Source organism: Sus scrofa, chromosome 9 (genome assembly GCF_054392235.1).
Source record: "Sus scrofa isolate SSC_HxYL_T2T_F1_AM1 chromosome 9, Sscrofa_HxYL_maternal_Yorkshire_Landrace_v2.0, whole genome shotgun sequence".
Taxonomy (NCBI): domain Eukaryota; kingdom Metazoa; phylum Chordata; class Mammalia; order Artiodactyla; family Suidae; genus Sus; species Sus scrofa.
In genome coordinates, this window is record NC_139391.1 from 93,869,781 (window position 1) to 93,895,960 (window position 26,180).

Genomic DNA, 26,180 nt, shown 5'->3' on the forward strand with positions numbered 1-26,180 from the left:
AAATAATTCAAAAAGAAGAGAGACAGCTATGTTTCTAAAACTCTCTATCAAAGCTTTATATTATTAAAAATAAATGAAAACAACCCAAATATTCTATAATAGATGAATAATTGAATCCACTATAAGCTATCAACTTAGAGCATGATGTCCTCTTTTAGTAAAAGAGTTGCAAAGTATCTAAGAACATGAGAAATTCTTTATAGCATGTGTAAGTGAAAAAATTAATCTTGAAAGTTTATATAAACTATGATTGCAAGTATAAAAAATTTGTATATTACAGATATACTGGAGAGAAATTTGGAGAACTGAAAAAAACAGTTATGTTGAGGTGACAGTCATAAAATGCAACTTTGCCTTCAATTTTTTTTTAACTGCCATTTCTTTTTTAAGTTGTATCCCATTACAGTCATTGGTAAGTAATGCAAGTTCTCTCAGAAAGCAGCTTCTGAGGTTTTATGATCTATCTTGTAAAAGATGCCACTAAACTAAGGGATTACTGTAATGCCCAAAGCTAGGGAAAGCAGGCTGGGTTGTGAAGGACCACTTCTTACTTCTTTGCAAAATATGATGTGGAAAAATAAACATGTCATAGAGAAGGAAAACACAGACTCTTGAGGAAATTTTACTTCTTTCTCTTCTCTTTTTGCCTCATGAACAGCAAAGTAAAACTATCAGGTAGGAACCAGAAATCAAAGAGCTAACACTGTTCTCCGTCACTGTATCCTCCATCTTTACCCAAATAGGCATGTGCCTGCACAAACACACACACACACACACACACACACACAATTAAAGAAAACATTACTACTGTAATAATTTGAGGAATATTGTGAAGTGGGAGAACAGAAATAGCAAGAACTAGAAGCTAGTTCTCAGTTTGTGACCAGTTGGTTATATGACCAGCAGTGACTCTTTGCTTCCTGAGAGATTCATGCTTCCATTTGTAAAATAAGGGCATCTTCATGATGTGATCCCCAAGATCCCATTTCCTATCTCCATCATCTGACTCTGTTCATAAATGAAATGGGGCCCATTTTAAAACCAGGGAACTTGTGAAGCCATGCTGCTCTAAGGGGCTTTATCTCTTTTTTAGAGCATAATTTTAGATTGTAGGATTTTAGATGATACAATTTTAGGCAATATGAAAGAACAGAAAAGGAAGTTAGGTTCTGAAATACAGCTTAGTGGTGACAGAAGCAAGGAACCCAGCTTTTCTTCTCTTCTCCAAACTTAGAAAGCAGTACAACTAAGTGGTTAGCTCTCTTCCCATGTGCTTTCCTTTTAGTTTTCGTTAGACATAAACACAAGGAGAAACATTTTAACCTGGCCCCATGGAAGAAGTATAAAAAGCCTTTTAAGTGAGCCTCACTCCTTTCACTGTACCCTTAAAAGCTCACACCCGAGTCACTCAAGGTACTGGCTGAAAGCCAGTTCAACCTGTGGGCTCCTCTGGCTGAGGTCTAATGGACAACTATGAAAGCGAAACCATGTCAGGAACTTTATTATCACACAAAACATCATTTTCCTGTACTCACAAATAATAAGGAAAGTCTGCCTTTCAGCTATGTCTCACGACGGCATACAATCCTTTCAGGTAAATCAAGTGCAATGAAGACAACTTTAGAAGCAAAGCATAACAGGATATAGGGAATGACTGGCCAGCAGGGACCTGCTGTATAGCACAGGGAACTCTACCCAATATTCTGTGATAATCTATAAGGGAAAAGAATCTGAAAAAGACTGGATGTGCATACATGTGTAACTGAATCACTGTTGTACAGGAGAAATTATTACAATATTGTAAATCGACTATACTTCAATAAAACTTAAAAAAAAAAGCTAAAGCATATTATTACAGCATGTTAGCAAGATGGCCTTAACAGACTGATGGCTTAGCACTACTTTCTTGGTTTTTACTGCTGGGAAAAATGATATATGACCATATATAATATTTTTGTAAAACTGTAATCAGGGAATTTGCCCATTATGTTTTCATATAAAGCCATGTGTTGCAGATTATTATCAGAGTTTGGGGATAGGGAAAGTTTCTTCCTCCCAATTTTAATGTTTTCCTTTATTAATAGACTAGTATCCCCTCATGCTTTGGGTTTTACCTTGGCTACTAGGAAGCTTAGAGTGGGTTTTTGTGCATTTAAAGTAGCTTCCTATATCCCTAATTTTTTGTTAATTTGTTTAATATAATTAATCTCTTCACCCAACCCACTATCTTGTCATTATTATATGACTTAGATTTTATTTTAATGGTTTTTAATTTTCTTATATGTGTATTTTCATGATTGGGTGTTTTAAGTCATATTTGGGAAAGCTAGAATACAAATATGTCAAATAATATATATACATATGAACATATGTGTTATATCCAACATATATTATCATTAACTGTCATAGAAACGTATCTTTAAAATGAAAGGACATTAGGAATAATTTGGGAGTTCCCACTGTGGCTCAGTAGTAGTGAATCCTACTAGTATCCATGAGGATGCAGGTTCTATCCCTTGTCCCGCTCAGTGGGTTAAAGATCCGGGGTTGCCATGAGCTGTGGTGCAGGTCGCAGACATGGCTAGGATCTGGTGTTGCTGTGGCTGTGGCTAGCAGCCATAGCTCCAATTCAACCCCTATCCTGGGAACTTTCATATGCCACAGGTCAGCCCTAAAAAGACCAAAAAAAAAAAAAAAAAAAAAAAAAAGGGAAAGAAAGAAAGGACATTAGGAATTTTTTTTTTTTTTTTTTTTGCTTTTTAGGACCACACCTGCAACACATGGAAGTTCCCAGGCTAGAGGTCGAGTTGGAGCTACAGCTGCCAGCCTCTGCCATAGCCACAGAAACATGGGATCCAAGCCACATCTGAGACCTACACCACAGCTAACAGCAACACCGGATCCTTAACCCACTGAGTGTGACCAGAGCTCAAATCCGCATCCTCATGGATCCTAGTTGGTTTCATTAACCGCTGAGCCACTAAGGGAACTCCCAGGAATAATTTAATTGGATGGTTTCAAACATAATTCTCTCATGCATGGACAACCAATTTCTTCAAATGAAATACTGTGCAAAATTTAAGAAATAATATTGGAAAACAAATAAATAAAAGCAAAGTTCATCTGTTTGAAAGGTAAGGGGATAAACGCCCATCATCTTCACCTTGCTAGTCACACCTTTCACTGCAATGGGGGCTCTGTAATCACTCCAAAGAACTCAGTTTCCCATGGTACATATTTGAAAACTATCAATCAAATTCAGTTGTCTTTTTTGTATAAATATGGAAACTGCGGCTTTGAAGTTGTGATTTATCTAAAACCACTGAGGTGGTGATTTGGACAACATCAGCTCTCAGGTTCCCTGAATGCCAGATGTTTATTTTTGTCACAACAGAAAGTTCAATCCCAATATTGGCTTAAAATTAAAATGGTGGTATCTGAAAATTATTGAGTGATTTGGAATTTTGTTAAAAACTAAAGAGAGTCTAAGATTTTCTTAAATTCAACAAGGCAGCAAACATTATTTTCTCTTTCTTTTCTTCCTCCTAGGCTGACCTGGGCTCTCTCTTCTTTATGGGTTTGCTTTCAACTGGTTCTGTGTGTTGCCTATTCCCTATTCAAAACTAAAGGATCTAAATTTTTTACCCTATAAGTAAAAATCATGTGGCCCTGCATTTTTCGTGTATTAAATAAGCATAGATAAGATAAAGATGCTGTGGAATCTTAGTGACAACTTGTTTTTCTTTCTTGGACATTTAAAAAGTTGATCTGACTCTGTTTTTCGAACATAATATATATCAAATTCTTTTGTCCATTAGTAAAATCTCTACAGGTCCTTATGTACCACTGTCAATAAATTGAGGACTGAATAAACTTGGGAGCATGGTTTATTTTATAAATGCCTCCAGACAAAAACGATCCTGCTGTGCAGCATTGGGAACTATGTCTAGTCACTTATGATGGAGCATGATATTGTGAGAGAATAGAATGTGTACATGTATGTGTAAGTGGGTCACCATGCTGTACAGTAGAAAAAAAATTGCACTGGGGAAATAAAAATTTAAAAAAGAAAAAAATAATAATTCTTTAAAAAAAAAAAAACTAAGGGAGTTCCCGTCGTGGCACAGTGGTTAACGAATCCGACTAGGAACCATGAGGTTGCGGGTTCGGTCCCTGCCCTTGCTCAGTGGGTTAACGATCCGGCGTTGCCGTGAGCTGTGGTATAGGTTGCAGACGCGGCTCGGATCCCGCGTTGCTGTGGCTCTGGCATAGGCCGGTGGCTACAGCTCCGATTCAACCCCTAGCCTGGGAACCTCCATATGCCGCGGGAGCGGCCCAAGAAATAGCAACAATAACTACAACAACAACAACAACAACAACAAAAGACAAAAGACACACACACAAAAAAAACAAAAACAAAAACAAAACTAAGGAAGTAGAATGTAATTGCATGATGCACAAAGATCCTGATAAACTTTGAAAACATCATGTAAAGTTTTGAAAAAGCCATATTTGAGCTACAAAGTTGAAGGTCATTATTCTTTACACTCAACTTCAGATGGAACGAAAAAGTTTGAGTCAAATTTTGATCATCTAGTAGACTTAACATCATGACTTTAGGAGAAATGATCCAAAGCTATCATTTATTGTTGTTTTTTTTTAATTTTTATTCCTTATGATATATAGGCTTATTATGTCCACTAGAATATATGGGTAATTTCATTTATATAAATATTTATTTAATAAAAATCATTTCAACATAAACAATTACAAGGATCATAAGAAGAAAACACCACTCCCTAGCGGTGAAACTCTGAAATACCAAAGTCATGAGGGCAGACTTTCTTCCAGTTACTGCACTGACTCATCCAAGTAGAGAAGGAAATTAGAGGAAGGTCTAAGTTTAGGTATTAGCAAAGAAACCTCAGGAAGACAACATATATCTGGATGTCCCAGAGAGTACAGGATACCTGGGGTATGGAGAAAAGTGGGGGGAAGAGAAGCAAATCACTGCCAAAAAGATATTGATCAAAGCATTACCTAATCCCTTTCCATAAGTGCTGGGAAAAACCTGGCACTAATTAAACTAGTGCCTGGGTAAAGTCCCAGGGACTTTTCTGAACCAGAATTAGGCACTGGATCCAAAGGCAGCATGGGAGATCAAGAGGGATAAAGAGCCAAGTGTATAATGCTAGTTCAGGGTATAAACAATGAGCAAAGTGGGACTGCCAAGGACTCAATTTAATGGATAGTGGGGCAGAGGGGATAAAAGGGAATCCACTGGCCAGTGTAAACATTTAAAGCTTATCCTGACAAGTGAACATTTTATCCAGGCTCCACCCTATGCTTATTCAGTCATGTCTTGATAAGCTCCTGAAGTCTGCCCCTGGTCCAAGTCTCCATTATGGAGTTCTCCATTCAGATCTCAGTCTCATTTTTAGTCTCTCCAGTTTCCTTCTAACGAAACAATATTTTCATAAGGGTCAGTGATTTATAAGTCAAATTACATTTATATTATCCAAATTATTCAATCAGAAGAATAAATCTCATACACCCCAAGAAGCCTTGCTATAAAACAAATCCTTCAAATGGAAGATAAAATAGGACTGATAATTGGAATTGGCAAAACAATGAAGAGTTTGTGAAAACAAGATCTACAAAGTAGTAAATCCTTTGTCCACAGAAGTATGATGCTGAGATTGTGGAGAGAAAAGCTTTTCTAAATTATTAAAGACTGTAAAATACTTAAAAATGCAAACCTCTTTACAAATACTAGATCCTACGTGAATTCTTTTTTTTCTTTTTTTTAAGAAATAGATTTATTAAGATAAGACACTTTTGAGAGATACAGGTGGGCAGGCCAAGGAGGCTCTGCCATGAATTATTATTCTGGTGGCAGTAAAAAGGGAGGATGATAATAATAGTAATTTGAATTTATGGATGGCCTATCATTTTAGACACTTGTCTTTTGAAAATCAGTTCATTAATCCTCAGGACTATCTTAGCAGAAAAGTAGCTGATGTTATTAGCTCTTTTTACAGATAAGAAATTGAGACACAGACAGATTACATGGTTTATACAATACTTACGCAAGGAAGCTGGGAGTAGAAGGGAAAATCATTAGCTACAAAGGTGGGAATGTGGTCACAGACAAAGAGCTGGCAGAACTGAACTTCTCCAATTCAAACACACTAAAAAAAAAAAAAAAAGGCACCATCCTAGACAAAGATATCTGAGGCAAAAGGGAATTACCCAGAGAAGGGACCTGGGAGTACGTGGTAGAGTGTCAAATGCAGCAGCTCAGCCCAGGAAATACTGATAAGTACACAGGTGAAATGCTTGGCCTGCCTTACTCAGCACAATAGACACTCTGGCAACCTCTTGGCCTGAAGCCAACACCATGCTCTAGTACCACCCTCCCCCACCACACCCTCCAACAACAGGAAGATCATCACATAATTATGAGGAAACAGTCACTTCAGAGCCATATTCTGAAATGAGGATTAGAATGAGGGAATAGGCACAATTGCTTAAATTAAATAGGAAGTACATAGCAACAACAGAGAACTTATGAACATAAGAATTAAACCCCAAAAATGAATGAAGAGGAAATCATAGAGGTGAGTAGTAGTCAAAAGAACATAAAGTGTTATTCAAAAATAATATCACAGAATAATCCACTTTCAATCCTTACAAACTTCTTCAATAAAAATACATTATTTTATTTTAAAATAATTCTTATTTATTTTTTATATTAAAACAATTTTTAAATAAATTAAAAAATAAAACTAAATGTTCTATAAAGTGAACCAATAAGAAAGTTGTGAATTAAATATATTTTCATAAAGAAAAAAGGCCTTGCAAACAGCTTTGAAGCAACTGTGAGTTAGACATATCCTACAACCATTAGCAAATTTATTAGAAAATAAAGGAAAACAGCTATCTATACCATTTTGTAGGCATACACATAGACAATCATTTAAAAGATTACTAGAAATAGAGAGCCACAGATAAACATAAAAATGTCTCTCCCTGTAACAAACACTACTAAGTTATATTTCATAATAATAATAATAATAAACTGAAGAAAATCATAACATCCAAGAAAAAAAGAAATTACTTAGAGACCTCTGGTATCAACAATCTCAACCAACTTACTGATCAGAACAACAAATCCTGGAAGAGAAAGTAAATTGTTGTCAAATTGCAACAGGCAAGGGTGCATAGGTTAATAATAGGGAATTTCAAGTTCAGAAAAGAGCCAAAGTCAACTCAAGACATGAGAGGTCAAGCTATGTAATTACTTAAGAGGGGAGCCAAAGCAATGCACTCAGCCATCAGTACCTAATTTCCTTTTTGCCTGAACCAGGAGAAATATTCCCACAGTTAGGCTCCTAAGACATCCTTTTGCCATCCTAGACTTCCTAGAAACATGGGTGTTATCCAATACTAAAAGTTTATAAAAGCAAGGCAATATTTTCATGTCTATCCCCTGCTTCCAGGCAGAATGAATATTCAGTGACAACACTGGGTACTATATGCTAACCAATATCCATTGTAATAAGCCAGTGTCCATACCATATCCATTATTAAATATCTTTCATATCACTCTGCATCCAGGAAAGTATATACCTAAGCCTACTCAGGTAGTTGCTCATCTCTTTTGTAAAGTCTTCAAAGATGACTGGGTATTATTTGGCAGGATGAATTTTCTATTTTTAAATTTCTTTCATTTAAAAATATAGGGGTTACTGTTGTGGTTCAGTGGGTTAAGAACCTGACATAGTGTCCAGAGGATGAGAGTTTGATCCCTGACCTCACTCAGTGGGCTAAGGATCCCATGTTGCTGCAAGCTGTGATGTAGGTTGCAGATGAGGTTTGAATCCTGTGTTGCCATAGCTATGGTGTAGGCCTGCAGCCACAGCTCTGATGCAACCCCTAGCCTGGGAACTTCCACATATATGTGTGTGTGTATATATATATACATATAGTCTAGGGAGTTCCCACTGTGGCACAGTGGGTTAGTGATCTGGCTTGTTTCTGTGGAGGCACAGGTTCCACTTCTGGCCTGGGGCAGTGGGTTAAGAATCTGGCATTGTTGTAGCTATGGCAGAGGTCAAAGCTCTGGCTTGGATTCAGTCCTTGACCTGGGAACTTCCATATGTGGCTGGGGTGGCTAAAAAAGAAAAAAATAAATAAATAAATAAAAATGAAAATATATATCCTAAAAAGAGAAGTGATACTATATCATCTGAATTGATGAATCAGATATAAAGATGACCTTAATGGGTACTGGTAAGACCCAGAGGAAAGTGGATACAGTGTGCAGTTATATTGGAGAGGGGTTAAAGTAACAGCTAGGATCATGAGATACGAGAAGATAGGACAAGTCCTTCAGCCTGTCTGCCCCATGGTATCACGTAGTGTTTATGAAATGGGCTCTGGAGGCTGAGCTATCTAGTTTCACATGCCAACTCCACACTGGACTTTGTAGGGAAAAGAAGGATAAAAAGTGATTCAGGTAAAAGGAAAATGACACACAAGTGCTTTTACCTGAAGCACTGTTTATCCTTCTTTTCCCTACAAAGTCCAGTGTGGAGCTGGCATGTGGGCATGGAAACAAGTGGCATGGCTCATTCAGGAAGCAGTAAGCAGTGCAGAAAGGCTAGGTTGTAGCAGTGAGGTAGGGACAGAGCTAGGAAGACTCGGGAAGTAGCAAGAGGAAAGAATGCAAAGACCAGGCTGGTACTGAGTGGTCTTGTGAGGAACATGAACTTTAGCCTAAAAGAGAGAGGATACAGAAGAGTTTAAAATAAGGGAATGACATGATCCAATTTATGATTTACATCTTAGAAAGATGGAAAGCAAAAGGTGGAGTAGAACTAGAGCAAGGAGAGGTGGCAATAGCCTGAATAGGAAAGGGATCCTAAGAATGGCGAGAATGGACAGAGCCCAATTCACTCCTTGTCTTCCATTCCTGAGCTCTCTAAGGATTCCAAGTCATATCTTTAGGTTTTGCACTCAGGACCTCCTTAGATTCCATTTTTGGGCTTTAGCATCTGAGGACACACAGCTTGAGTGCCTCCTCTGCCCCTGCTCCCACTGAGTCTGTGAACCAGTCAGACATTTCTGAGTATAAAGGAAGAAGTGTGTGTGTTAAAACAACTTTCTCCTAATTGTCTTTTTATTTTTCAATTTGCTCCTGCATTTTCTTTCTGCAATAAAAAAAGTTACATCCACATAACATTAGATGTTTAGTGTGAAACAACAGTTGAATTGTGAATTTCATATATTTTCATTTGTAAAAGATAATACAAAGAGGAAATCTGGTCTTAAAACAACTATGCATAATCAAGTCAGTGAGTAGGTTCTCAGAGAAATATACCAAAGTGAAGGGAAAATACAGACAAGTGTAGTTATTTAGTACTTTGCTATTGCTACTAAAACTTTTCTCATTCATTAAAAGTCTTTTAGTTGAATAAATAAATTTTAAGTATGTAAAATAGGAGGCAAACAAGACTGTATTTCCCAAATCCAGTTATGACATAGAGATGAGCAAAGCTTCCTTTCCTCAGGAATTTCTGCATTTTAGAATAATCCCTGTTGTATTTTGAAAGTAAAGTGAAGCTGATTTTATACTTGCCTTGAGGGTCAACTAATATGGTTCAGAGGAAAGAACATGGGACCTATAATCAAAGAACTAGATCAAGATTCTAAATTTCCCAGATCTTTAATTTTTATATCTATCTTTTTCACTATGTTTTATTAGAATTAAATGGTGTAATGTCTGTGATAAAGAACAAAAATTCTGTCATTTGGGGAATTTTCTGTATCTGCTCTGTCATATCAAGTAGTCAGTAGTTACATGTAACTACTGAACACTTCAAATAAGGATACTGCAAGTGAGAAACCAAATTTTTCATTTTAGCTAATTTTAATTATGTTAAAATTTAAAAGCCACATCACCACACTGGAAATGCTCTCCACACTCTTTCTACAGTAGAGTTTTAGTTTCAGTTTTTTTCCTTCTGCAAGTTAATTAACTCTACCCTCCTCTGGAAATCCATAGATATATTGTCCTTGTTTAAGGAAAGATATGTATATAACAGTTTTAAAGAAAATTTGTGAGATGAATCAGAGTGCAATTGTATTTTTGTCCACCACTTTCCTTTTAAAAATGCATTCATTGGGGGGAGTTTTTCCCAATACCACTGATGAAAATTCCCCAGTTGGCCCTGTGTATCTTCTGGTCAGACTTAGATTTAAAGAAAACTCTGTGGTTACTTAAAGTTGCAAAATTCAGTTTTGATTCTTAAATTAGAATGCCCCATCCAATATCTCCATCATCACACCAACATTCCAGTGTAAGACAGATTTCCCTGGCCCCCATGTCCTACAAGTCTACAGCCTTCTGTGTGGGAGGGTCAGGGGGGTTGCTATGCACACCTTCTCTTTTTCTACCTCACCCACTTCATCACTCAACTTGTAAGCTCCTGTTATTGAAGCCTCCAAAACTGGAGAATGGGGAAGAAAAGAGATGAATAAAGCAGAACATTTTTACTCTGCTGGTAGTGAAAGCTGGCTTTGCCTCTTCAATGTTTGTCACTGATGCTGAGTATGGGGGGTCTTATGTGTGAGCACAAGTACATGAGCGAGCTTTGGGGAATCCTCAGAAGCTTATGACTACACTGCCCGTGAAGTGAGTGATGCATCTAATTCTTCTGTTAGTTATGCCTCCCTCAGCTCTGGTTTTCTAGCAGAAAAAGACATTAAGCCTCCAGGAGTACACAGGGAAGCTATTTCTTCTAAGCTTGAGGTAGCAAAGGACCATCCCTCATTTCTACCTCTCTACACTGAATTAGCTCTTCAAAAATCATTCTAACAAAATTCTCACCCTTTTTTTCCCCCCTTTATTTTTCTTCATAACCTGGGAGTGGATGACAAATCAAGAAGTGTGAAAATATTCCTATTTGGGATTTTAGTCAGATACATCTTTTTGATATCTGAAACCAATGATCTTAGAATATTGGCCAAATTTTCCAATTTAACATTCTTGATCACTGCAGCTGTGTTAACAGTAGCTAAAGACTGGAAATTACATAGAAATCATCAATATGAGATGTATAAAAAAAACTTACAACCACTGTGGTAAAAAACAATGTGGTATCTTTATATGCAATGAAAGCTGCCATGCTATAATTCTGAGAGGATCTGCAGACTAGAAAATCTGAAACCTGTAGTTTCAGCTTACTTTACATTCTAGATGCTTTCATACTATTTGGATTTTTAATTTTGGTAAGAATTACTTTACATTAAAAAATTTTGTAAATATATGTGTGTGTGTGTGTGTGTGTGCATGTGTGTGTGTGTATACATTTATCCCTACTTATTGTGTTTTTTTTAATGCTATTTTAGGGCCACACCTGCGGCATATGGAAGTTCCCAGGCTAGGGGTTAAATCTGAGCTGTAGCCACCGGCCTCTGCCCCAGCCACAGCAAAAGGGAATCCAAGATGGATCTTCGACCCATACCACAGCTCACAGCACTGCCAGATCCTTAATCCACTGATGGAGTCCACATCTTTATGGATCCTAGTTGGGTTTGTTAACCACTGAGCCATGAAGGGAACTTCCCCAATTCATTGTTTAATTTTTTAAAACATTATCTTCAAGTTGTTCCATTTGGTTTGGTACGAAGTCTCCAGCATCTTTTTTTTTTTCAGCCTGGACATTCTGACATAGCTGTGTGTACATCCAACCGAAATGCTCTTTCCACATAATTGACCAGTTCATTTATAGCATTTTGAAACAAATGAAACACCACAGACAGAATAAATTAATCTATATTTTTCAATTAATAGGTGAGCTATAACAAACATGTTTTCTTTTCCCAAGAGAGTACAGAAAAATAGGCTGGATTATAGGCATAACAAAAAATGTATATATTTTACTTTAAGTTTGTAAACTACATGGAAATACTGAACAATTAACCTTTATTTCTTTTTTTTTTTTTTCTTTTTTTAGGGCTGCACCCTCGGCATATGGAAGTTCCCAGGCTAGGGACTGAAACAGAGCTGCAGCTGCTGGCCTACACCACTGCCACAGCAATGCCATATTCGAGCCACATCTGTGACATACACCACAGCTCACGGCAACGCCACACCCTTAACCCACTGAGTGAGGACAGGAATTGAACCTGCATCCTCATGGATACTAGTCAGGTTTGTTACCTCTGGGCCATGACAAGAACTCTCGGAATTAATCTTTAAAGTGGAAAATGATGTTTGATTCTTGATATTCAATACCAAGCAATACTTTTTACTGAATTTTCACTTTATTAAAATTATTCAAAAAGAGAATTGCCTAGTAAGCAGAGACTGTTCACTTTGCTTGAGACTGTCCTTTGCTTGCTATTTTTCAATCAGCAAAGGCCAAAGAGATTCTTCCTAGAACCTTAGTCTGAGGGTCTAGAATTATATTTATGCTGTAGGTATCAAAGAGAAAGTTACAGCAAATAAAACAGTTTGATATATGAATTTATATGTAAATTAACAAAATTTATTTTTTTAATGGAAAAAAGTGGGAAGGAAAACCCGTCTAAAGTTTTACTTTGATAAATTTTATTGAGGTCAAAACTGGCTAGTTTCTAGAAATGTAAATTTGGTCATAAAATATTTCTCGTAATTTCAGTAAGGAAGAGAAATTGAAAGCTATGGTAGAGAATTAAACAAAATTAAGCATTTAGTTTCATACAAAAGGAAAAAGAAATTGAGAAGAGGGGGAAAAAAGCCTAGAGGACAGCATAAATTACAGTATTACAATAAATATCCTAAAAAGTATTTTTCAGTACAAAACAGGAGTTGGAAGAAGCCCAGATCCCAAAGGTCTTCCTTGGTCCCATCCCTGCTTTCCTGCTGATGACTGACTTGATAATGACATTGGCTAATGACCTTGACCTAAAACTACCCTCTCCTCTACTTTCTTGAATTATCCTAGGGCTTCTTGCTATTGCTTTGATCATTCCTCCCCTGTTTTTTTCAGTGGCTCCTCCTACATTTTTTACCTGTTAAATGAATATTCCCCATGGTTTTCTTGTTCTTCTCACACTAAGTGATCTCTGTGAGCTATACCAGGCTTATTAGTGATTCCAAATTCCATTTTTATGGGAAAAGCTCAGTGATCTGTATCTCTAACCCGTATGTCTGCCCTGAGCTATAGAGCCAGAACAGCCACCTTCAGAAAATCTCCGTGTGAATGTTATCATTCTCTTATACATCCCATATATACCTCTAATCAACATATCCAATGCAGAACTCATCTTTCCTTCCTTATCTACTACCAACAAAAAATATCTTTCTGAACTCTACCTTGTTGACAGTTTTAGTCTTCTCAGTCATACTGGATTAAGGTCTTAGACTCCATCCTCTCTGTCACACATATTCACCTACTTGATAAATCCTACTGCCACAATCTCTTTCTATTCAACACCATGGCAGCTGCTCTGGATTAGCTGTATTACTTCCTTTCTGGAGCCATTCTACTAAATGCCGCTAAAGGCATCTTACTGAAACACACGTCTAGTCATGGCATTCTAGTGTCTGCCCCTGTCATTCTTCTGAAACTTCTCTAGATAAAACTTGCAGTGAAATATAAAAAGATACTTTTCATTCTTATTAGGCCTTGCTGTGACACGTGACACTGTTAACTTCTCCCTTCCTAAAAAATTCTACTTTGTCTTCACTCATTGTACTCTCACTGGATTTTCTTGTTTCTCTGGCCTCTACTTTTCAGTCTCCACCATAACTGTTTTCACCCTGACTAAGACTTACTGCTATTATCATGTCAGAGGGGTACCACCAGAACACCCTACTCTTCTCATGCTGTAGTCTAGTCTTTAATACTCTGGGAGATCTCATCTACATCCATGACTACATCTATACCTATAGCTACACCTAGGTATTGATGACTCTCACACTCTCCATCTCTAACTCATTTGCACTTCTGACTCCCAGATCTGTCTAACTGCTTAAGCAGTTTCTCCCTGTGGATTGTCACAGGCATGTCAAAGTCCACTAGCCTCAACTGAACCTGTTTCTCCTATCTTCTCTATCTGAATGAACAAGGACATTACCATCCACCCAGTTAGTTGCCTATGTCAGAAACTGAGAGATAATCTTTAATCAATTTTACTGCTTTCCTGCCCCTGAGTCACTGTACCTAATGCACTAATTTCTGCAAAATTAATCTCTCTAAAATATCCTATCACATTCCATCACAAATGTGATTTCATTTGTGCAGGATCTATTTTTTTTTTTTCATTTAGAATTCAACAATAAATTCTACCTGGCATGTTGCCTGAAATATTTTCTATTCTCCTTTTACAATATATTTAAAATGATATATCTAAAATGCCAGTTTCATCAATTCAGTATCTTATTAAGTAGCCTATAAGAACTTTCCTTCTCTTATATGATATGGTCAGGAGTTTTAGTGGGTAAAAGGACTTATAATAATTCAAATTCTAGAAATTTATCTTTGAAAATAATCAAATATCTTTTTTTTTTTTTTTTTGGTCTTTTCTAGGGCCACACCTGTGGCATGTGGAGGTTCCCAGGCTAGGGGTCTAATCAGAGCTGTAGCTGCCAGCCTACGCCAGAGCCACAGCAACGCCAGATCTGAGCCATGTCTGCAAACTACACCATAGCTCACAGCAACGCTGGATCCTTGACCTACTGAGCGAGGCCAGGGATCGAACCCGCAACCTCATGGTTCCTAGTCGGATCCATTTCCTCTGTGCCACAATGGGAACTCCAAAAGTAATCAGATATCTTAAGACGCTTGTACAACAATGTTCAATGAGGTCCTATTCACAACAGCAAATATTGAGAGAAATGTATTTTCAACAGTAGAGAATTCATTATATATCACATGCAATATAATATCACATGCAGATAAGAAATTTAAAAGTTATAAAAGACATATAATAATGTGGAAAAATATAGTATATTGTCAAGTGAACTAAAATGATCAGATAACATTTATTTAAGTCATTCATTCTCAGTATCTACCATAGGCATAAAAAGACCAACAGGATATATACACAAATCTTAAAGATGTACATCCTTGATAAGTATGATTGTGGTTTTCAAGTTTCTACAGTGAACATGCAACATTTTTGGGAAAAAAAAAAAGATGTTTTATAAAAGACTAAACTCAGTTGTCAATTTTTTTTAATGATTTCTATTCTTTCCATCATAGCTGGGTTATAGTGTTCTATCAGTTTTCCACTGTGCAGCAAGGTGACCCAGTCACACATGCATATGTACATTCTTTTTCTCACATTATAATTCTCCATCATAAGTGACTAGATATAGTTTCCAGTGCTATACAGCAGGATCTCATTGCTTATCCATTCCAAATGCAATAATTTTCATGTATTATCCCCCAATTCCCAGTCCCTCCCACTTCCTCCTTCTTCCCCTTGGCAACCACAAGTCTATTCTCCAAGTCCATGAGTTTCTTTTCTGTGGAAAGTTTCACTTGTGCTGTATATTAGATTCCAGATATAAGTGATATCATATGGTATTTGTCTTTCTCTTTCTGACTTACTTCATTCAGTATGAGAGTCTCTAGTTCCATCCATGTTGCTATAAATGGCATTATTTTGTCCTTTTTATGGCTGAGTAGTATTCCATTGTGTATATATACCACATCTTCTTAATCCAATCACCTGCTGATGTACATTTAGGTTGTTTCCATGTCTTGGCTATTGTGAATAGTGCTGCAATGAGCATGAAGGTGCATGTGTCTTTTTTAAGGAAAGTTTTGTCTGGATATATGCCCAAGAGTGGGATTGCTGGGTCATATGGTAGTTCTATATTTAGTTTTCTGAGGTATCTCCATACTGTTTTCCATAGTGGCTGTACCAATTTACATTCCCACCAACAGTGCAGGAGCATTTCCTTTTCTCCACACCCTCTCCAATATTTGTTATTTGTGGACTTCTTAATGATGGCCATTCTGACTGGTGTGAGGTGGTACCTCATAGTAGATTTGATCTGCATTTCTCTAATAATCAGTGATGTTGAGCATTTTTTCATGTGCTTATTGGCCATCAGTTGTCAATATTTTTCAAGCAATTTCCTTTATCCCCAAAATCACTTTGGAGTATCTCCTACCATGGTTCCCTCTTCTCACCACACTTCTCCAGCCTGGGTTAGGCAATGTTATCCTGTGCACCCCCTGCCCTATTTCTCACACTGTATTATTGATTTTACAGACATATTTGTCACTCCCTCTATCCCTATCACTAAGCAAAGCACAGGTAGAATAAGTGTTTACCGAATAAATAAATGAGTAATGGCACTCACCTCAGAGTGACTCACACTGATTCCTCACTGCCTTCAGAATGAAGTGGACAATTCTTAAGGCAGATATTTGAAAATACTTCATAATTAGCAGTAAGCTATCTTTTCAATCTCATTCCCTTCACAGTTTGCCCCCAGTTCCCCAAACACAACATTTCTAAGCACACTTATCTATGGGGAGAGATAGTGTCTTTCTTGCTCACTGCTATGTCCCACAATTTAGCTCCTTCACACATAGTAGATGTTCAGAAATTATTGGTTGAGTTATGATTGCATAAAATAACTTTACCCAATATATCTTGTACTTTCCACTTCATCATATTTTCTAAAAAGCTACTCCCTTTATTTTTTGTCTCCTTAATTTCCTTTTTCTCATTTTCAAGGCTCAGTAAAGTTTGATCACCTATAAGAAACATTCTCCAATTTTCCTAGGCAAAATTAAATTCTCCCAAGTACAAATATGACTTATTTGACACTTCTCATCATTTCATTATGTGCTTTTGATGTTATTTCAATATTAACTAGATTTTAAACGTTCAAAAATTAAGAACTCCTATACTTGGATGTCTATTTCCCGAGTCTGTTGCCACCTACACTTTCGCACATGTCTTAGTTGGAATAGACTGAGTAACTATGAATTCTACCATCCCTGCTTACTAAGTATTGACATGATATTTCTGTGAATTAATTTCTTCATCTCTAAAATTGGCATAATATAATTATCTTCCCGCCAAATTAATTAAATACGATATTTTAATTAAAGGGCTTAAGACAGCACTTAGTACATGGTAAGCATTCAAATATTGTTAACAGTTGTTATAATCATCATCATCATTATTAATGTCTGTTAAATGGAAAAACTGTTCAATCTCTCACACCATAGGCTAAGAAACAAAGAAGTTGATTTGAGATCAAATTTTCCACTATGTTTTAGAGATTACAGTGTTCCAAACATAGCTGAGTCTCCAAGATGCCACAAGTGTCTGGTTTCAGTTACATCTGGAAAGATTATTTAACTAGAACATGTAAGAGAAACAAGCATGTTGAGATTGGAGAGAAAGAGAAACTCTCATTCATTTTGTCTACGAATATAATATGGTATAAGTATTTTAGAAAAAAAAATCAGTATCTCATTAATTTGAAGATGCATATGCCAATGGATCAGCAAATATATTCCCTGGAAATATTCACAAGAGTAATTCTTACATCGTACACAAATGACATGTATAAGAATATTGTTTATAGTGCTACTTATGATAGCAAAATACCTTATCACTATGAGAACTAATAAGTTGTGCTATAATAATCAATATGGATTAATCTCAAAAGTATAAGGTTAAAAGAAAAGAGTAAGTGAACAATGTATACTCTAATGTTTACATTAAAATGTTATACATTAAAACAATTTATGGATATGTTCACATGGAAGTAGAAAGAATAAAACATAAAAATAGAAAGAGATAAAAGAATAAAAGTATACAATGGAGAAAATCTACAAGGACAGGAGAAGAGTGAGTCCTGAGATAGGAAAGGGAGAAACAGAATCAGGGAGAGCATTCCTCTTTTGAAAATGTCTAAAATTTTATTTGTTAAGCTAAAAGGTGAGTATTTAAGTCTCTGTAATATATATCTACTTTAAATACCAATCTACTATGTATTGCATCTTTTAGGGAAACTTCTAAATTAAGTGTTTTTCCCAATGAAAATAGAAGACACACAAAACTCCTCTCTATCATTCCCAGAAAGTAAATCTGGGAGCTATTTTCCTGGCTAGAGATGAAGATGCTTCTGTTTATTCCTAGCAAGGACCCTATAAGAACGTCTCATCTCTGAGCAAGGTGGCAGCTACAGTAATCAAGAGAGAACCCCCAAGACAAAATAAAATCTTGGAAGGAATGAGTCAACCTGCTCTTCTTTCCCTTATCCATCCCTCAGAACCTGGAGATTCTCATTCTTCAGCATTCCTCCATGAATGAGGCAGAGCAGATCTAAGTTTCATTTTACTAAGGGCAGTACTTGCTTGCTGCCTCTATTCCTCTGACCAACTCTAATGGCTCTCCAGAATTCCAATTCCACATGATTAACAACGCAGTTTCCCTTTCCACTGGAAGCCCAGCTCACCTCAATTTCAAATTGCCTGAGGTACAAAGGATCATTTACCCACAAAAACTAGCTAGCTCTCTTTTGTCTCAGTGTTAAGTTATTCGCTCAAGTCACTGAGCTTTAAAAACTCAAAAGCATCTCGGCTGTTATCATTCTATTATGATATTATTAACCTCCTTTGTTGTTGAATGACTTCCCTATCCCTCTCTTCCATTTTCAATCCCCAAACCCGTTATTTATTCATACTCAGATAAACCTATTTCCAAAGCACTTTCTCTACATTCATGTTCCCTGTGTCATTCCTTGTATAATTCTTCTAAAGCACAGCTTTCATTATGCTGTGCTTGAGTCAGGACCCTAGAACTCCACCATCTAGAAGCTGAAGAGCAAATTCCTTCAAAGCCTCTACAATCAAACTTACTCCAGCATCATCACACAAAGTCTCCTGGGATTCTCTCCTTAGAATGCTCAATGTCCCTCCTTTCTAGCTATACATAAAACCAGCCTATTTTTGTACTTGGCGTGGCCTCTACTTAGTGTTTCCCAAACTTCAGATATTCTGGTACCTTTTCATGATTTCTTCCATTGCCACATATCATCTGAACAATTTTTTATTCAAAATTTCTATAAATCCATTCATTTAGTTCAGGTAAGTCTTTTAAAAGTACACTTCCATCGGTAGCATAAATGAAAAAAAAACCAGTATCTATTGGAATAAATAGTGATCACTATAAAAATAAATGTTATTCTAAAAGTTATAACTAAATATTTTGTCAGCTTAAATTATTGAGCCTATTACTCTATTGTTGTTATAAAGGAGAATTAAACAAGTGTTAAAATAATTTTAAAGTCGCATCAACAATAATAATATTTTGACCTTGAAGAATTGAAAGTCATTTTGAAAATACAGTAATTTTTTCACTGTGTAACTCAATGTTATTCACTAGCTGGTCCACATATTGCCTAAAATCATTTCATTCAACAAAGTTTGGTAAATGCTGCTCTGCAAGAAATATTCTCTTCATTTTTTTCTGATGATTTCAACTCTGTTCATCTTTCCAGGCCTAGCTGAAAATACAGTTCTAGCACCTCCCAGAGTACCCTCTTGCTTTTCAGTACACCACGACCTCTCTATCCTCGGGCATTCTGGGTACATGTTTCTTCCATGTTTTTTGGAAGTCACTCCACTCTGCTTGTGACTGACTCATACACGATTTTTCAAAAAAAATTTTGGGGGGGTCTCCAGTGATTGCGGTTCAAGCAAAGATATACTGAAGCAGCTTTAATCCCAGGATATTGAACACCATATACTCTTAGCAGTGGGAATTAACCAACAGTGACACCAGGAATGGCATGAGTTATTGATAAATTGGCATGTTCTCCCTTTAGCCATTTATGAATACGTATCTCCTCTAGTAGAACAGGTCCCCCTCAAGTGCTATGCCTCAGTCACTCTTTAACCCCAAAGCCCACCCCTGTGGGAGAACACTGTAGGACTGCAAGAAATAATTGTTAAGTAAACAAATGACACTTCCTAGAGAAAGTAGACCATAGATAGGCATTCAATGGCAAAAACAATGTTGCCCTTTTAGATGTTATACTATATCAAGTGCTTCTTTAGTTTTGGGGTTTTTTTTTGTTTTGTTTTGTTTGTTTGTTTGTTTGTTTTTTTGCCTTTGTTTTCATTCTAATGCGACCCTGGACTTCCTAACATAGTTTCTGAGAGAGATTACATTTAATGTATATCACATGCAAAACTTTGCAAACTTATTAAAAATATTAGTTGTTATCACCAAATACCATGAAGGACACTTAGTTGTAATAGATAGCAAGGCATTAGTGTGATCTTTCAAGAAAAGATTTTTCCAAAAATTCAACAACAACATGCTTTCAAGTTTAAAATCAATGATTCCAAATTATCTTTTATCTTTCAAATTAGCTAATACATTTTAAGATAGGGTGGTGTTTAACAGATCCTGTCTTAATAGCCTTATTATTTCTAAGACAGACACATAAAATAATCTGTTTATAAATTAGCTACAGGGAATGTGAGAACACCAAAGTAAATAATACATTTGAGGAGTTCCCGTCGTGGCTCAGTGGTTAATGAACCCGACTAGGAACCAAGAGGTTGCGGGTTCGATCCCTGGCCTTGCTCAGTGGGTTAAGGATCCGGTGTTGCCGTGAGCTGTGGTGTAGGTTGCAGACGCGGCTCAGATCCCGAGTCGCTGTGGCTCTGGTGTAGGCCGGTGACTACAGCTTCGATTCGACCCCTAGCCTGGGAACCTCCATATGCTGCAGGAGCGGCCCTAGAAAAGGCAAAAAAAGACAAAAAAAAAAAAAAAAAATACATTTGAGTTGTATCTAAAGTTTTCAAGTAAGGTGTAACCCATAATTATGACTTTGTAATTTTTATATTTTGTACAATAACTATGAAATCATATTAAGATCCCTACTATGAATTAGAGACAATCATGTAATTAAGAAGGGTATAAAAGGATCACCACAAAACTGTGGAGATAACTCTAAAAATATACCAAAAATGCATCTCCTCTCTGCCAATTATTGTTATGTAAAAACCAGACACTAACTAACATAGGTGATCCAAAGGCAATCCTAAAATTAGAACCACTGAAAGACACACCTTTTAAAGAGCCAGAGGCACCTTAATAAATGGGAGGCACCAGAATTTTCTTTTCCTTTCTTCTTTCATTTTTTTAAATCCACACACCCGGCATATGAAGGTTCCCAGACTAGAGATCGAATCAGAGCTGTAGCTGCTGGCCTACACCACAGTGACAGCAATGGTGGATCTAAGTCATGTCTGCGACGTACACCACAGCTCATGGCAACACCAGACACTTAACCCACAGAGCAAGGCAAGGGATTGAACCTGTGTCCTCATGGATGCTAGTCAGATTCATTTCCACTGAACCACAATGGGAACTCCCCAGAATTTTTACTACATGCTTTTGATTTTTTTTTTTTAATTATGGTAAAAACACATTATATAAAATCTTCCATTTAACTATTTGTAAATGTATAGTTCAATAGTGTTAAGTATATTCCCATTATTGTGCAACAAATCTTAGAACATTTTCAAATTGAAAAACTGAAACTCTTTACCCGCTAATAAAGATTTCCTACTTCTTCCTCTCCCCAGGCCCTGGCAACCACATTCTACTTTCTGTTTCTATGAATCTGACTACTCTCAATACCTTATGTAAATGGAATCCTACAATAATTTTTTTGTCTCTTTAATCTGTTTTTGAAGCTTAATTGAAACTTAATTAGAAAGAAGACAAGATTATATCCAGTAGCTATTGCCTAAGCATCTATTTAGTACAATATACCATACTAATTTCATTCTATTAATCCAGTGAGGTAGGTTTTATACCCACTTTGCAAATGTGGAAATTAGGGCTTGAAAGGTGAAGCATTTTGCCACAATTCACATATCTAATAAGCAATGAGGCCAATGAATCCAACTTTTTTTTTTAGGGCCACACCACAGGATATGCAAGTTCCCGGGCTAGGGGTCAAATCAGAGTTACAGCTGTGGCTACAGCCACAGCAACATGGGAGCCATGCCACATCTGTGACCTATATCACAGCACCAATACTGGATCCTTGATGCACTAACAGAGGCCAGGGATAGAACCCACATCCTCATGGAAACTAGGCTTGTTTCCACTGAGCCACAATGGGAACTACCTGAATCCAACTTTATCTGACTTGAATGCCCATAGTCTTTTCAACACAGCTGCTGCCTTTTGAAATATTTTAAAATTTCAGGGTATTTCAATCATCTACATATTTGAAACAAGTCAAAGTGGATTTAGTTGCTGTTTGCATTGACTTTGAATGTTGCATGTCTTACTCCTCTTTTTATAAATTATTTCATCCAATGCCATGTATCAAGATATTAGTCTATTCTATGTGTTAAAATTTATTCTAAACCATGTCGTAAAAACCCACAGAATATCCATTACCTTCCCTTTTTTCCTTTCCAAGGAGGGTTTGTGAAGGAAGAAACATTCGGTTTGTTCAATTGTTCTAGAAATGACACAATTTTCTATTTGTACTATATATCAAGAGTAAAAAGGATATTAATTTTTAAAAACAGCACTTACAGTTGTGGAAATGAATCCAGCCTCTTCATTTCAGGAACATTATTTGGTAGAGTGAATGGAACTCATTTTACCAAAACGGAGGACTCTCTGCAAATGTGCCTTGCTCTGTAAGTGGCGCCTGAACTACTGCTTACAGAGCCACCTGGGACTAGAAGTCCTCCCGGTGTGGCTCAGGCTGCCCAATCAGAAACCTTAAAAGCTTAGAAGAACTACAATTCCCACAATTCAATTTCCTCACCTGAAACCAGGAGAAGAGGGTGGATGGTTACAGTTTCACCCTAGGAAGATGAAAAAACAAAGCAAAAAGTAAACATGTATTTATCAGCTGGGTATATCTAAGTACAATTTGTAAATAGAAACTATTTCTATAAAAGGAAACAAAAGAGTTTGCCAAGGAGTAAGAAGGCACCCTCTGTGTTGGCAAGAATTAAAAACTCTTTATGCAAACGAATCCTCCTCATGCAGGTGTGGAACCTGCCTGGCCAGATTCTCTCTCAGTGAGTGATTCAGAGCTGAGGATGAGGTGAAAGAGGACTTCCCAGGTGAGGCCTGAAAGCCTCTAGTTCCTCCTGCATCAGCACTGCAATGTCACTCTTTAGGGATATAATGGGGACATTTTACCCCTCATCTTCCAAATCCCCCGGATTTATTTAAATATGCTTTTTAAAATGTGAGGAAAATGGAATCTTTGTTGATATTTTCTTCCATTTTTCTTTTCATTCCTTGATTTGGTGTCTTCCTTCTGTAGATTCCAGCATTGCTTCTGATTGCTCAAAATTCAAAAACAAGAAAATTGAATGGAAAAATAGATTTTAAAACTTGGGTAAAAAATTAAAGGTGAAATAGTTGTTTCACTTCTTTGCAACACTGGGAAAAAGAAAGTGTTAGAAATAAACAAACAAAAGCTAAGAAAAGTGTTTTCTCTATTTGTTCATACATCGTCTGTCTCTAGCCTTTTATTTCACATTAGAAGCAACCCATAAAACGGAAATAGACAAGACCTTGTCTGGGCCCAAGAACCTAATGGATGGATTCAGCTAAAATAAGCAGACAGCAGAATGGTGACAAAAGAGAAATTTCTTTTCCATTTTCTACACTTTCGCTCCCTCCTTCCTTCATGCCACACACCTAAGGAACATGGGGCTTCCTGTGGCCCGTCCTACCTGATCCACCCAAAGCCATAGTGAAGTTTCCCCTTGCGTCACTCATTCCACAGCTCAAACTGAGTCATTCTGTTTTCCTTTGTCAGAGGAAAAGGAATAATCTCCTGACCAGAACCTAATTTGCCCTTATGTCATTTATATTCCTTTCAGAACAAATGGTTCTCTATTTTCCCAAACCCTATAGATTTTGTTCTCATGCTGTTTCTTCTCCCTGAAATATTCTTTGCCCATTTTTAAATGTTCAGACTTTTTTGTCTTTCAAAGCCCAGTGAAAAAATATTCCTATCCAAGAAGCCCTCCCCAGTCTGCCCTAATCTGAATTATTCTTCCTCTCCTAACAAGTTGATATTTTACCTAGTCCTCTCATAACAGATGTTATATCTTGTTTCATTGGGTGTGTGTGTGTGTGTGTGTGTGTGTGTGTGTGTGTGTGTGTGCACATATCTTAATGTTTCAATTTGAAGGCAAGATCTTATTTTGTTCCCACTCAGTAATTTACATGTAAATGTTTCTGATAAACAACTAATGAATGAAATAACTGAGGTATTAACTCTAAACTGGATGTTAATACCATCTTTCTCTCTCCCAAGAAACATTTGCATTTAAAGAACTGTCAAATAGCTAGAAGCAATTCTGTTAACAGAATGTCCCTGTGGTCTAGTCTTGTGGAGGTTCCACAACCTTTATTTCCAGAAGAGTATGTTATTAAATGTATTAATTTAAGCCCTGACAGTACCTCAAATGAAGGCTTTCCTGGATCAGTACTGATTATTTCGCCAGCTCTGCCTCGTACTGATGCTCTTGCCTTTCTAACAGCCTCCCAAGGGCTGGCCCTCAGTCCCATGACTCCATCTTGGAGAGCTGGTCCTGCCTCCATCTATGATTTTTGAACATCAGCTCCAGCATATCTGGTTCCCTTCCCCTCTAATCTTATCTCCTGGCTCTGAAGTCAAAACCCTGCCCTTTAGACTTCTATAAATAATTATTTTTTAATTTTTTTATTGAAGTATAATTGATATACAATTCTTCAAATAATTCTTGTTTTTTGTTTTGTTTTGTTTGCTTGTTTGTTTGTTTGTTGTCTCTTTGTATTTTTATGGCTGCACTCGTGGCATATGGAGGTTCCCAGGCTAGGGGTCTAATCGGAGCTACAGCTGCCGGCCTAGGTCACAACACGGGATCCGAGCCACTTCTATGACCTGCACCACGGCTCACAGCAACCAGATCCTTAACCCAGATAGTGGGTTAAAACACCAGATCCTTAACCCACTGAGTGAGGCAAGGGATCAGACCCATAACCTCATGGTTCCTGGTCGGATTTGTTTCCGCTGTGCCACGACGGGAACTCCCTTCAAATAATTCTTAATCACTGATCTCTCCCACCCAGGAAGGGAATTCTCTCAGTAGTTGTTAGTTCCTCTCATGTCTTTTCTGATCCCCTTAACCCATTCTAGCCCCCTTATGTTTCTAGTACTGATTTACACAAATATCTGACTGGGTTGATATTTTGCTCATGCTAAACCAAGATATTTTAATTTCTCCCCTGAAATCATGATCACTTGCAGCCACGAGATTTATTGTACCTAAAACATAAGTAGAATATTTTTAAGTTGACTATATTCCAATAAAATTTTAAAAATAAGTGGACGGAGTTCCCGTCATGGTGCAGTGAAACAAATCCAACTGGGAACCATGAGGTTGCAGGTTCAATCTCTGGCCTCATTCAGTTGGTTAAGGATACAGCGTTGCTGTGAGCTGTGGTGTAGGCTGGCAGCTATAGCTCTGATTCGACCTCTAGCCTGGGAACCTCCATATGCCATGGGTGTAGCCCTAAAAAAAGACAAAAGACAAAAGACAAAATAAATAAAAATAAGTAAAATATGGACATCTGTTATTTCCTGACAGACAGCAAAAGGGTATGAAAAGCCAGCCCCTTCTACTCCAGTGTGTGGGAAAAAGAAAGCCAGAGAATGAGTAGAACTCCATGGGGGCTTCAGTTGAAACATACTGGTAGGTACTGAAACGTGAAATATATCAGGGCTCCATGTTCAGTCACACAGCTGACACCATTGCATTCTTTGCCCATTTGGGAGAGATAATCAGGCACTAGCTATTCACAGATTCTTCACTGTGAAAACATGAGAGTGCCAAGATGTGAGTGGATCTGCAGATACCAGGTGTTAGGACAAGTATGCCTTTATGACTCAAGGAGAAGCTGAAAGACTGAGAATAAAAAAGGAGTCACCCCAAAGATTATTTAAGCTTAAAGACACTGTGATGTTTGCAACTGTGAGTTTGAAATCTGCTTCACCCCATCTATACTCTAATGGTGTCAACAAATATGGAAGCTAAAATGCCAGTGACTCTCACTGATAGCCAGCCTGGTAGATGAGGGAGAAGCAAAGCACTTAGAGT

The 26,180-nt window shown here is 37.2% G+C and overlaps 1 protein-coding gene across 1 annotated transcript in view; it reads right to left on the reverse strand.

Annotated features, from left to right (window-relative positions):
• MACC1 (MET transcriptional regulator MACC1) overlaps positions 1-22,730 on the reverse strand; it is a 107,703-nt gene extending 84,973 nt beyond the window's left edge. The window contains 1 exon segment of the mRNA XM_084978446.1: positions 22,603-22,730. The gene's annotated coding sequence lies outside the window, so the exon portion shown is untranslated.
• Between the last annotated feature and the right edge of the window lie 3,450 nt (positions 22,731-26,180).